Below are 13298 nucleotides of genomic sequence, written 5' to 3' on the forward strand. Positions count from 1 at the left end.
GATCCAGTTTTTCTATTTCTTCTATACCATGTCTTATGTTGCTTTTTATTACATTGTTGTCTATCTTTTCTAACTTTGTAATCCAATTTTATACTGTTCCTAATGCATTGCTTACAGTTTTGTAATCTGCCTTCAGTCTCAGTGAGAAAGCTGAATTATAAAGTAATTAAGTATAATGAATATACCCAGATTAACGTGAACACGTTATCTATGTAATGTATTTTTATTTCATCCATCTTCCAACAAGCTCATGGTGGCATCAATAGGATTGCCTGCATTTTGTCCTCGCAGCAACTCCATGTGATAATTATGAGAGACTGATCCAAGGACATCCAGTGAGCTTCATGGATGAATGGGGAATTAAACCTGGGTCTCCTCAGTCCTGCTCCGACAACACACTAGTTTAGTTTATTGTCTTAGCCATTGGCCATAACAACACAAAATAAATCAAAGCACAACCAACAGTATACATCAGTAACTTACAGTAAGTCCTATACCCAATCTTATCTTTTTTGCCGCCAGTGCAAACAAAGCCATTCTACTAGTAACATGTGCATCAATATCAGAGAGGAAGAAAATGGTCAAATCCTGCTCTGAAATTCCATTATACCGAGGTACGATAGGATGAATAAACCTTTGCCTAAGTGATTCATGCCATGAGCATCTCAGAATGTAATGCTCGACATCATCCACTTCACCCATACCACAGAGGCATATTCTGGAGGCGGCAGGGACACCCCGAAAGCGGCCAATACAAACCATTGAGGGTATGACGTGGAACCTTAGGGCAGTAAAAGCCCTTCTCAGCTCCAGAGTAGTTAGTTTCTCAAGATATACAGTCCTGAAATGATCTCTTTTAAAGATCTTATACAGGGGGGCTGTACGGCAACTTACCACCACATGTCGGTTCAAAAGCCCTTCCTTATTAAATACCCATTCCTTCAATTTAGACTTTTGGTTTTCATTTATTAATAAGTCGTCGCGGATTGAGTATTTCAATAAAATAGAATTCAAGTGATCATCTAATCTTTTTGAGGATTTCAACAGCAACCCAAAACTTTGTACACCTAGAATATCCTGAGGTCGTTCTAAAAATTTCCTCCAATACGAGAGGATTCTTACATTTGCCCTGGATTTCAGGGATACCATACCCAGTTCACCAGATCACGCCAAGCTCTGACAACACACTAATATACAGGTTCTTAATCTTACAGCTATAGTTATATTCAGGGCTCTAGTCGGGGGGGAGCTCTCAGGTACGGAGCTCCGGAAGAGAACCTCTAGGGGGCGGGGTGGTCACGTGGTGAAGCCCCGCCCCTTCTTTACCCCGCCCTCTGCTTCGATCCTCATTCCGTTTGGGAATGAGGATGAAGCAGGAGGGTAAGTAGCCGGGCCTTCTGACACACTTCCGGTGATGTCAGGGGGTGTGGCCTTCTGTCACTTCCGGTGATGTCAGGGGGCGTGGCATATGCAAATAAGTTATGCTAATGAGTTATGCTAATGAGCTCCGGCAGCTCTTTTTCTACAACAAGACCCCTGGTTATATTCATTTCCTTAAGTGTGTGTGAGTTTGTGTATGAGGTCTCAATAGACTTTTGAGGGCTTCAATAGGCTTCTGAATCTTAGAAAAAGAACAAGTAACCAATGGAAACATGCTATCTTCAGGTATTAAACAATGAATCAAGGACTAGCCTGCCTGCCTGTCAAGCACTCTATTTATGTATGTTGTTCTAGCTTTTCAGTAACTTCCATTATAATTGTAAATGCTATTGTCTTCATGTCTCTCTGTTTAGGGGTCTTTCTCTTTCCCATTCATCTTAGCTTCACTCTTGTGGGGCTCAGAAAAATGCAGTTTTGAACCATTTCTAATACAAATGCTAAGACCTGGCAGAGAGTTCAAGATCAGCGGTGCCTCGATCCCATCATATTTCATCAGAAAATAATGACAGCCTCAGAAAGATCTGGACATACTTAGCAGTAGGATTTTCAGACAAGAATTGGCTCAGTAATTAATTAAGGTGGCTTTGACACAATTAGCTCCTATTGCAATTAGCATTTTTTTTCTAACAAAGTACTCCAGGTACACAAGAGCATCTTGAACAAAACAGGTTTTCTGTGCATATAATACTGCAAAGATGGGTAATTCTGACATCTCATATTCCAATAAGCTAGCTAAGACTGTCTCTAGCATACTTGCTTCATGCTGAAGAGTTTCTTCCTCATTTGAACATTTTTTTTACATGCTGAAGAGTTTCTTCCTCATTTGAAAATTTTTCAAGGGCTCAACAATTCCAAATTTCTATCAACCAAAAAGTTCATCTGCATACTCATCTCCTTCTCCAGTCCTAGGAAAAAAAATAAATACGTTGTGTCCTATTCAGATCAAGTCCACGAATTGAAATCACAATATTTGCATACTGCTGCTTTCTACCTTGCCATTTGCCTTGAGTTCAGCTTCCTTAATAACCTCAACCCTGACTTCCTTGGATTTCATGTGTTCTCCTACTCTCCCTCACCTTTGAATACCTACTTGTATTTTGCATGAAATATTTGTATCCCAACACATCATTCTACTATTAGGCATTATTTTATAATGCTTGGTTTTGTTGAGATGGCTTTAATAGATTCTTATGGAGTGCAGACTCTAATCTGGGAGAACTGGGTTTGATTCCCCACCCATCCACATGCAGCTGCTGGTGTGACCTTGGGTCAGTCTCAAGTTCTTTCAGAGCTGTTCTCTCATGAGTAGTTCTCGACAGAGTTCTCTCAGCCCCACCCACCTCACAGGATTTCTGTTGTGGGGAGGGGAGGGGAAAGGAGATTGTAAACTGCTCTGAGACTCCTTCAGGTAGTGAAGGGTGGGATATAAATCCAATCTCCTCCTCTTCCTCCTCGTCCTCCTCCTCCTTTAAATGCAGTCTCTGATTTCACTGTATCCAGGTCTCAGTATTTCTTTTCAAACTTGCATAAGATCCTGATAACTTTGTCAAATGATTCCATAGTGATTTGAGTGTGCCATCTCCATATACTGTGTATTAAAGCTAAGCTAGCCTGAATTAACTACACTTACAATGCCATCCTAAGTAGAGTTAAGGGCTGCAGTGTTATTTAGGACTAAGTCCCAGTTAAGAGCTATGAGGTTGTCCCTTACAAAAATCTTGTTCCATTGATTTGATAGGAAGTTAGTCATATCATAACACAGGATCACCTGTGGTTGTTTAAAGAGTTTAAGGATCCTCTCCTTAAACTGCGGCCATAGTACAAAAGAGAGGGAGTTAAACATTTCCCCTCTCTGTGGTTTTCCAAACCTCAGTTGGACCCTTTGAAACATTTTTTGAGTTCCGGTATATTGAACCTGAAAAATCTCAGAATTCCCAGATATTGCCTAATCCCAATACTGGTATGGTATTAGGATACCATATATAATGGTATCTGGATATAATCGATAATCAGTGTGGGGGCATTTGGGGCTTGGGTGTGTGTGTTTTTTGAGATAGAGGCACCACATTTGCAGCATAGCTGCTGGTGCCTCTTCTCAAAAAAATTCCCAAGTTTCAAAAAGATTGGACTAGGAGGTCCAATTCTATTGGCCCCCAAAGAAGGTGCCCCCATCCTCCATTAAAATCAATGGAGGGGGAAAGGTGTTTAAAGGGATTGCGGTCACTTTAAATGCCTTTTCCAAGCTGCATGAGCGGCTTAACTGTGGAGACATTTAAAGGGACCAAAATCCCTTTAAACAGCTTCTCCAAGGGGTGAATTCATCCAGAAGGTGTTTAAAGGGACCACAATCCCTTTTAACACCTTCTCCAAGTCCTTTAACTTTGGCTATCCGGCCACCCCAAAAAAATCCCAGATATTTTTGAGATTTTTGGGGGATGGCCATGGTGAATAGCTGAAAAGTGGCCAAATCTCTATCCATCTAAAAGAATATCCAGAAAATACCAATAAGGTATTTTTCGGATATTTATTCGGTTCGGATTTAGCTGAGCACACACCCCTAGTTTGCACTATGATACCATGTGAATGCTATTTATCCGTTTAAAGAAATACAGCAGGGTATCTGTTTACAGATTAAATGTGGTTAGTCATACACATATGCTGATGCTGACTCAGTCACTTTCCGTCCTCACTGTCTCACCTCCTCCCACATCTTACCACCCGGGGAAATAAACCAGGCAATGACATGTCAAAATAGATATCAGATTACAAGGACCGTGATAGCTCACACATCTGAAATATTTTAGATAGTTTTTGATGTTTCTGAAAGAAGCATGTTATAGGTCTGTCAGTACTTCCACTTCACACCCTTCTAGAATAAAGTGCTACCTGGAGAGAGAGCAGGAGAAAATACTAGTTATAGATTGAGGGCAATAGGCCTAGCTGTTTTGCTTGTGGAAAATGGAAGGGATGCTTTATGTATAATTTACAAATGGATACTGAAATACCATAGTGTAAGATATTCACTCACGTTGTATATTGATTTGTGATTGTTCCTCCTCTCCATCTCCTAAGTACCATACTGCTTCTGGACACTGTTTGCCAGACTCTCCAGTCATAGAAACATACTGTGTAGAAATCAGTTCCATTGATCAGACGGCTAATTTGGACAAATACAAGAATAACTTATACTAGCTAACACCACTGTGCGCCCCCCCCTTACCTTAATTTCAGCCTTTGCACGGGGTGTGTGTTTTTAATGTTACCCACCACAGGGTGCTGCTCTAGCAGGAAAGTAGGATGGTTTGGATGACATTACCTGCCTCTGAGCAGCTGCACCTGTCTTCCTGCCCCCTTTCTCTTTGAATTTATCTTTTGATCAAAATTGAATTGATTCAAAACAGACATCACATTCCTAAAAAAGAGGATGATTGTATTTCAGGGAGAAAATAGGTAAGGAGGAATTAAAGATAATTTCTCTTAACAGTGCTACCTTAGGTACTACTTAATGTACATCAATCACTGTTTTTATTTTGGTAGTGTAGTAAAAACCTAACAATGGCTCACCACTCTACAACATGTGCTTATGGAATTATTTTCCAGGTCCCATGTTAATATTGTCTTGCTCATTCTAGACTGTTTTCATGATCACTGTATCTAAATAGAAGCTTTAAAAAGGTAAAGGTAAAGGTTCCCTTGCTCGAAAGCCAGTTGAATCCGACTCTAGGGTTGCGGTGCTCATCTCCGTTTCAAAGCCAAAGAGCCAGCGCTGTCCAAAGACGTTTCTGTGGTCATGTGGCCAGCATGACTGAACACCAAGGCGCACAGAACGCTGTTACCTTCCCACTGAAGTGGTACCTATTTATCTATTTGCAATTTCTTGCTTTTGAACTGTTAGATAGGCTGGAGCTGGAACTAGAGACGGGAACTCACTCCGTCATGCGGCACCCTTGGGTCTTGAACTGCTGAACTACTGACCTTCCACAGCCTGCAGTTCAGCGTCTTAACCACTTGAGCCACTGCAGCTCCAAATAGAAGCTTACCACTTATTTAAAAGTTCTTTTCTGGAAAAAAGTGTTTATATCCTATCCATGTGGCAGCCATATATTTAATAAACAATATGCCACTGTAAGAATAAAACAATTGGCAGGGGGACACTAAAATACATGAGTCTGCAAACATGGGAGAACTACAGATTTTCAAAATAAAACAGGACACATTAAAAATAACATGGGATGGGTTTAAAATGTCCAAACCACATCAATGCTATCTGCCCCAGAACAGAGGGGAGGACTTCAGGTGGCATCCTGGGATAACTTTAGAAACAGAACTTCTCCCAAAAACATTTGGGTCACTGTAACTACAAAAACTCCAAGCAATCTGCAAAATTGAGGAAAAGTGGGGGTGGAAATGGAAGCAGGGAAAAGATGAATAAAGAGAGGAAAAATCATGGGGACTGTGTGTGTGTGTGTGGAAAACCAGCTAATGAGAAGGGAGGAAGAACAAAAGAAATGTTCAAGGCAAGTGACTGAGGGAGGACAGAGCAGGACAGCAGTTAAATGATGGAAGAGGAAAAGGAAAAGATCGGGAGACTGGATAACTGGATGGGAAGAAGTAAAAAATCAAGCACATAGGGTAAAGAAGAAGAATCTAAGCTGAGGAATGGAGCAAGTGACACAATGAAATTGCTGAGCAGTCGGGTTAGAATGGTTAAAAGGAAGTACTTCTTCGCCCAAGGCGTGATTAACACATGGAATTCACTGGCACAGGAGGTGGTGGCGGCTACAAGCATGGACGGCTTCAAGAGGGAATTAGATAAGCATATGGAGCAGAGGTCCATCGGTGTTTATTAGCCACAAGATATAGATAGGGACTCCGGGGCAAGTGATGCTCTATATTCTTGGTGCTTGGTGGGGCAACAGTGGGATGGCTTCTAGTGTCCTGGCCCCACTGCTGGACCTCCTGATGCCACCTGGTATTTTTGGCCACTTGTGACAGAGTGTTGGACTAGATTGGGCCATTGGCCTGATCCAGCACTGGCTTCTCTTATGTTCTTATGTTCTTAAAGAAAAAAGAGGAAATGGGGAAAGGCAATGGGATTCTCATGGGTCTACTCAATGGGCTAAGTTTCACTAAATATTTATTGCCTGCTCTACATCTATTTTAAGTGGCTTCTGTTGGAGCAATATTTGCCCCCCAAGCCAGAATAATGAGGCAAACACAAGTGCTGGGTTTGAATATAGGGCCACTTTATTAACTGACAACCTTAACTGGAACCAAAGGCAAGGGCAAAACAGATTGCGTTATGGTCAAGGCCAGAGGTCCAGGACCCCTCCCTTACCTTGTCAATAGGGCGAGCCACCCTGCCCCGGGTGGGAGCCCACTGCAGGGGCTACCATCCAGCCGGCTAGCCATTGCAAGACAACCCTGTAGCCCAATCCCCCAAACTGCAAGGCTCAAAGAGAGGACCTAAACAGGGACGTCCCGAAGGCAGTCCGTTTTCCCCGCCCCGTGCCGCAAGGCACAAAGACTGTACTCACAGGACCCCTTCAACCCAAAGATGGGTGTCGGCTGGTGCTCACCGGACCACAATCTGTATACCGTATAGCAACCTGCCTACACAAAAGTGACCATCTAGCTTACATGACCCACCCTTCAAAACACCTGCATCACTGCCGAAGTACAGGGTAGGCAAAAACACCCCTTCCCAGCGCCAATCAGGAAGGGGCGAAAATTCCTACCCGGCCCCCGAAAACCGGACAACCAGCAAATGCCTGCACTAATAACAGGGCGGGAGGGTGGGCCAACGATTAAACTGGACTGCTGGGGAGAAGACGCAGGGCCGTCTTTTACTTCTTCGGCCCTGCCCCCTCCGGATGCCCTTATATGGCGCTTTTGGCGCCAAACCCCAGCCTGCCTCATCTGTCAGGGAGGCAAAGGCGCTTCCCCAGCCCAACAGCTTGGCGCCGTGGGCTGTTGAATCGAATTATGGTCTAGGTTTTGTTGGTCCCATCCTCTGCCCCACCTTTATCTAATTGGCCCCATCCCTCTCTGAACTGCCCCATCCCCACAGGTTCTTGCATACAAGGATGTCATTTGCACCTGTGAAATCACAGAGGATAAGTTTGCTCCAGCCCACCAAATAAAGACACAAAGCACAGTATGGGTTTAACTGTTTAAAATAGCTAATCACATTTAAATGTGTTAAATGTTTAAACGGGATGGGTCACAATAGGCAGCCTGATCCAAATGGCTGTCTTAGATTGTGGCAGATCCACTCCAATTTCAAACATGGCCACTGGCTTTTGACAGTCATTTTTATCTTTGCCTATACATAATGTGCCAAGGAGAACCAAGCCCCGTCCCCCTCCCCTGATGTGCTACAAGGCTGCTACTAGGTTTGGTAAGATACTACTCATTACCAATGTTCCCTCTAAGCTGTGGAGTCTTGTGAGCAAAAATGCTACTTTGTGAGCCAGTGGCATTAAAGTTGTGAGCCAGCAATTTGGCTGCTGCATAAATTCGTTTGCTCTGGAGCCATCCTTCCTGAGCTAAGGTTAAAATGTGTGAGCCAGAGGCTAGAAAACGGTGAGCTAGCTCACACTAACTCAGTTTAGAGGGAACACTGCTCATTACCAATGGCTGTTCCTTCCTAATCCCATAATGCCTTAAGTCTGGTGACAGGCTGTTCCAAACACACCCAAGATCATGCCTGATGCCTCATGGGGCTTGCCGATCAACCCTACCTACCTTGAGCAACCTGTCATATCCCTGCCAAACTAGTTATGGCCTAAACAGTAGGAGACCAGGGCTATTTAATCTAACACTTCACCTCCCCTGACATCACAAAGCAGGCAATCCCCCTCAACCAATCAGCCCCCCCATTTCTGCTTAGCCCCACGAATGGCGACTGGTTAGTCCCATGAAATCTAAAGGGAGGGAGGTTGGGTCAGCAGTGTTATGTATGTGGGCCGCCACTAGGGGTCTGCGGCAAATATAGGAGCTTGGCTCCCCTGGACAATAGGAACATTGGATCCTAGTTCCCCCCAGCCCCAACCAATAGCCACTCTGGCGGGAAATTCAAACCCTCCAATGGACTAAGGCTGTGCTGGATGGGTATGTATATAGTTGGCCTTGCAGGGCCGTTTTAGTTAGTCGTGTGTTAAGTACAATAAACGTGTACAACCGCATGTCGTCGTCCGAGTCCTCCATGCGGCGAACCCAGTACTTTTCAAGCAGTGAGTGGGAAAAGCCTGACAAAAGGAGACAAGTCTTGCTTATATCTTCTCTGCTTAAGCTGCACCCTGCTGCCTAGTTTACTTCAGTCTTCCAGTTATTCCTGTCTTTATTTGAAATGAGACTGGGGCAAACAGATTCACAGCTCAAGTGCTCTAAATGTCTCTTTTCTTTCTTTGTCAAGGGAGAAACATGAGATCAGTAAAACATTAAAACTAATTATTATTATTTTCATTTCTACATTGTATCTCACATTTTTTGTTGTCTATACAATGCTTCCTGTTTCGGCTTCTGCTCTGCTCAGTGTGGAAATTTCACAAAATAAGGGAATGATAGATCAATGCTTAGCACTGCAGTCAGCTATTACATGTACCCTGTATTATAGTGTTTACAGTAAGCTAAATTGTACCACTGTATTGTAGTGTGGTTATCTGCTTTTAAAGAAAGGGTTTTGAGTAGCACAAATTATATTTGCTTTTTCAGCCCTGTAGTCTTGATATCTGGGACTCCACTACAATAAAGAAGCTATTTCTGAAGCAAATGTACAAAGTGAATTTCCAGTTTTTGAGGTCTGCATATTTGGAAGCTTCTGATAAAAAAAGAAAAAATTCATTTGGGTTACAAATGTTTTGTTTTTCAAAGTCTAGTGGAATCAATTTATGTCTACGGAGAGAAGGACCTTGAATTTCAGATTCTACTTTCTCAAAAGCCCATTAAACCAGAGATGCTCTGACCTTCAGATATCTGCCATAACTAATCTAGACTTAAGTATTCAATTATTTGTTATTGCTTTATTATTACATTTTATGCTTCAGATATGGTTGAGAAGCAGGATAAAAGGATGTAATGATATTAATCTTTGTCACTAGAAAATGTTCATTAAAAAGTCCCCAAAATCATCTAATCAATGCTTCTCCATTTAGATTTTTTGGCAAATCAGCATGATCTGACTAAAATCTATATATCTAATTCTGAAGTCACCCCCTGGCGTGCGGATACTTATTTCCGCACATCGGGGGCAACTGGGGGGAGGGAGAGTTTTGTGCACACTTGGGGCGGTCCCCAGGTGTGCACAAAAATCTAAAAACATGATAAAAATATTGGGGGGATACTTAAATCCCCCAAAAGTGCCAGAGCGTCCCCTGCGCATACGCAGGAGACGCTCTGCAAACTCCCTGAACACTGCCGCTGCTTGGGAGCCGGGGGGGCCCGCGAGGCCCGGGTGGCTAACAGCCGCTCGACCCTCGCTTCGGAGCCGGGGGGGAGAGCGAGGTCCGGGTGGCTAACAGCTGCTCGGCCCTCGCTTCGGGGGAGATCGAGGGGGGGATGGGAGGTGGAGCAGACAGGGGGAAACCGGCAGGATGGGGCGGAACTTACCTCCTCCTGCTGCTTCCTCCTCTGCTTCAGAAGTGTGGAGCTCCCCCCCCCTGCGAGTATCGCGGGTCCTGCCTCTTGTGCTTTGTATTCATGGGCCACAAACTCTACAGTGGCATCTTATTCTTATTCTCTGTATTCAAGCCATGAAAATATGTTGATTATCCAGGGTCCTTGCTGGCAAAATGAGGATAACTCTAGGCATCTCTATAAGAAGTCGGTGTGACAGCAGCCACACGCATGGTATAGTGATTAGAGTGCTGGAATAACTGCAATCCTAAACAGAGTGGCACAATTAGGTCCATCAAAGTCAGTGAGCTTGGAAGGATATAATTGCTTAGAATTGCACTGCAAGGCTGGACAAAATTGAGTTTAAAATTCCATTTTGCCATAAAGGCACTCTGGCGGGAAATTCAAAGTCAACTGGTTGAACTTCAGTTAGTCAACTGTTATAGCCCAACCTACCTTGCAGGGTTTGTGTGAGACTACAAAGGAGGAAAACAGAATCTTTGTAAGCCATTCTTTCCTAAGCTTCTTGAAGGGATATATATGTATAGATGGATTTGTTGGAGAAGAGAACTTAATGCCTAAGAGAGCAATCCTAAGTGCATCTAATCAAAAATTTTCCAAGGACTATTCAGTGGAGCTCACTGTGGTGAAATGCCTTACGCCCCAGGATTAATGCCAAAGTTTAGAGCTCCAAGGATACTTTTGGGATTTGCAGTCTGTATGGGCTCAGAGGCTATGAGGGTTAGCAGGAGTAAAATGCAGAAACAAGGGCCAGTACCTCAGAGCCAGCCGGTGCTATGAAAATGGAGATGACCTTGGGAGGAGGAGAACAATGGGCAGCTGGAGTTCCACCTAAGTCACAGTCATACCTAAACCATGGAGGCCAAAAGGCAGAGTGGGAGTAAGTAAGAGAAACAGGATCTGCTAGGGGATGAGCAAAGGCAGATAATAAAATCTTTGAACATGCTGAAGAAGATCTCTTAGCACTATGATTTTTTGGCCATTTTGACTCAGCAAGGAAGAGTACTCTATCAACTCCAAGAAAGTTCCCTAAGCACATACTACTGAACTCACCAGGGGATGACAGTACCAAAACCAGGGGTCATTTCGTAGAAAAAGAGCAAGGGGGACTCATTAGCATAACTCATTAGCATATGCCACACCCCCTGACATCACCGGAAGTGTGTCATAAGGCTACACCCCCTGACATCACCGGAAGTGTGTCATAAGGCCACACCCACCACTCAGTTAGTCTTAGTCTTAAAGGTTAGTCTTAAAGGTGCTATTTGTTAGTCTTAAAGGTGCTATTTGAACTCTTGGACTATTTTGCAGCAACAGACTCAGATTGCTGTCACTGAATATCAAAGAGGTGGCAGAGTGGCTTTAAAATGAAGTTCTGGGGGGAAGCCAACAGGACCTGGAGAGCCTTCAGTTCAGAAGAACTCATCCCAAACGGATGTTGACGCAAACTCTTGGGAAAATGTATTTCCAATACATTTCCTGATTCCAAGTCTCATTCAGTTGTTCCTTCAGCAACTTTAATTCTTTAATAATTTGCTTTTTTCCAGGCTTCTTTTTTAATTCCTTTTCTTTCTGAGCAATTTTTTCTAACACTTCTGTTTGTTTTTGAAGTTTTTCCTTTTTTTGCTTCACGTTTTGCGAGATGAGAATTCCTCTCATCACCGCTTTATAAGCATCCCATACAATCTGTATCGGTGTTTCTTTATTTAAATTTTGTTGAAAGAATTGTTTCGTTTCTTCCTTTAACATCTCAATTACTCCCCACGGAATTGCTATGGGTGGAGATACTAGGACCCTAATGGTAATCTGGAGATGTACTGTCACCCTGCACCAAATATATGAGGCAGATCTCAAGATAGAGAAATAAGAGAGGTGGTGACTAAAGCGGAAAATATAATAATACTAGAGGTGACTAAAGTGGAAAATATAATAATACTTGGTGACTTCAACGAGCCTCACATTGATCAAACAAATATGTGCTCTTTATATAACAACCCAATGAGCCAGCAGTCTCGGACAGAACCAGTCTATTGTCTATTTCCACTGCATGGAAATATCTACTGCCAGAAATTTAGTCACAGCCAAAACAATACCTGAGTCAGTACTGGCTAACAGGGAAGACATAGAAACAAGAGGAACCTTGCAAACTGTCACTGGCTGTATCCCCAGATCTGTCAACACACCATCAAAGAAAATACGGCACAAAGTTTCAGTCGCCCCAAACCCACATCTGAGTAGGGCTCTCCTTGGAATCTGCCCCACCAAAACAGCAGAGGAGAAAGCATGAACAAAAGAAAAGCCCTCCGATATCTGAGGAAAGGCAGTTGATGAAATTAAGATGGAAGGGCGATAAGACATGATATATATAAAAAAACAGTCTTGAGAAGACTCTGCCAGTCCTGTCAAGAACTGACTGATGGTCTAATTCCTTCAGCTCCATCTAAGCATAGTTAAGAACATAAGAGACGCCAATGTTGGATCAGGCCAAAGGCCCAACCAGTCCAACACTCTGTGTCACACAGTGGCCAGAAATACCAGTTGCCATCAGGAGGGCCAGCAGTAGGGGCCAGGACTCCAGAACTCCTCCCACTGTTGCCCCCCCCCCAAGCACCAAGAATACTGAGCATCACTTGCCCCCTGAGAATTTCTATTTATTCCTTGTGGCTAACAGCCACTGGTGGACCTCTGCTCCATATGCTTATCTAATTCCCTCTTGAAGCTGTCCATGCTTGTAGCCGCCACCACCTCCTCCTGTGGCAGTGAATTCCATGTGTTAATCACTCTTTGGGTGAAGAAGTACTTCCTTTTATCCATCCTAACCCGACCTCTCAGCAATTTCATTGCCTGGGGGCCACTAGATAAGAAGGACGAAGGGGACAGCCCTTAAAAACAAAGTATGGAATTGAGATTGGACTGCCAATGCAAAACATAATAATCTGCAAGAATGCCTGAGAAATCTTTTAAACTACACTAACTGTGGTCCAGATAGCACATACCTCAAGTTAGAAGAAGTAGTAGAAGAGATTGGATTTATACCCCGCCCTTCACTTGGGAGTCTCAGAGCAGCTTACAAACTCCTTTCCCTCCCCACAACAGACACCCTGTGAGGTAGGCGGGGCTGAGAGAACTCTTAACAGAAACTGCTCTTTTTCAAGGACTGCTGTGCCAGAGCTTGTGACTGACCCAAGGTCACATCAGCAGGTGCAAGTGGAGGAGTGGGG

Source organism: Gekko japonicus, unplaced genomic scaffold (genome assembly GCF_001447785.1).
Source record: "Gekko japonicus isolate JY-2015 unplaced genomic scaffold, Gekko_japonicus_V1.1 scaffold1370, whole genome shotgun sequence".
NCBI lineage: Eukaryota > Metazoa > Chordata > Lepidosauria > Squamata > Gekkonidae > Gekko > Gekko japonicus.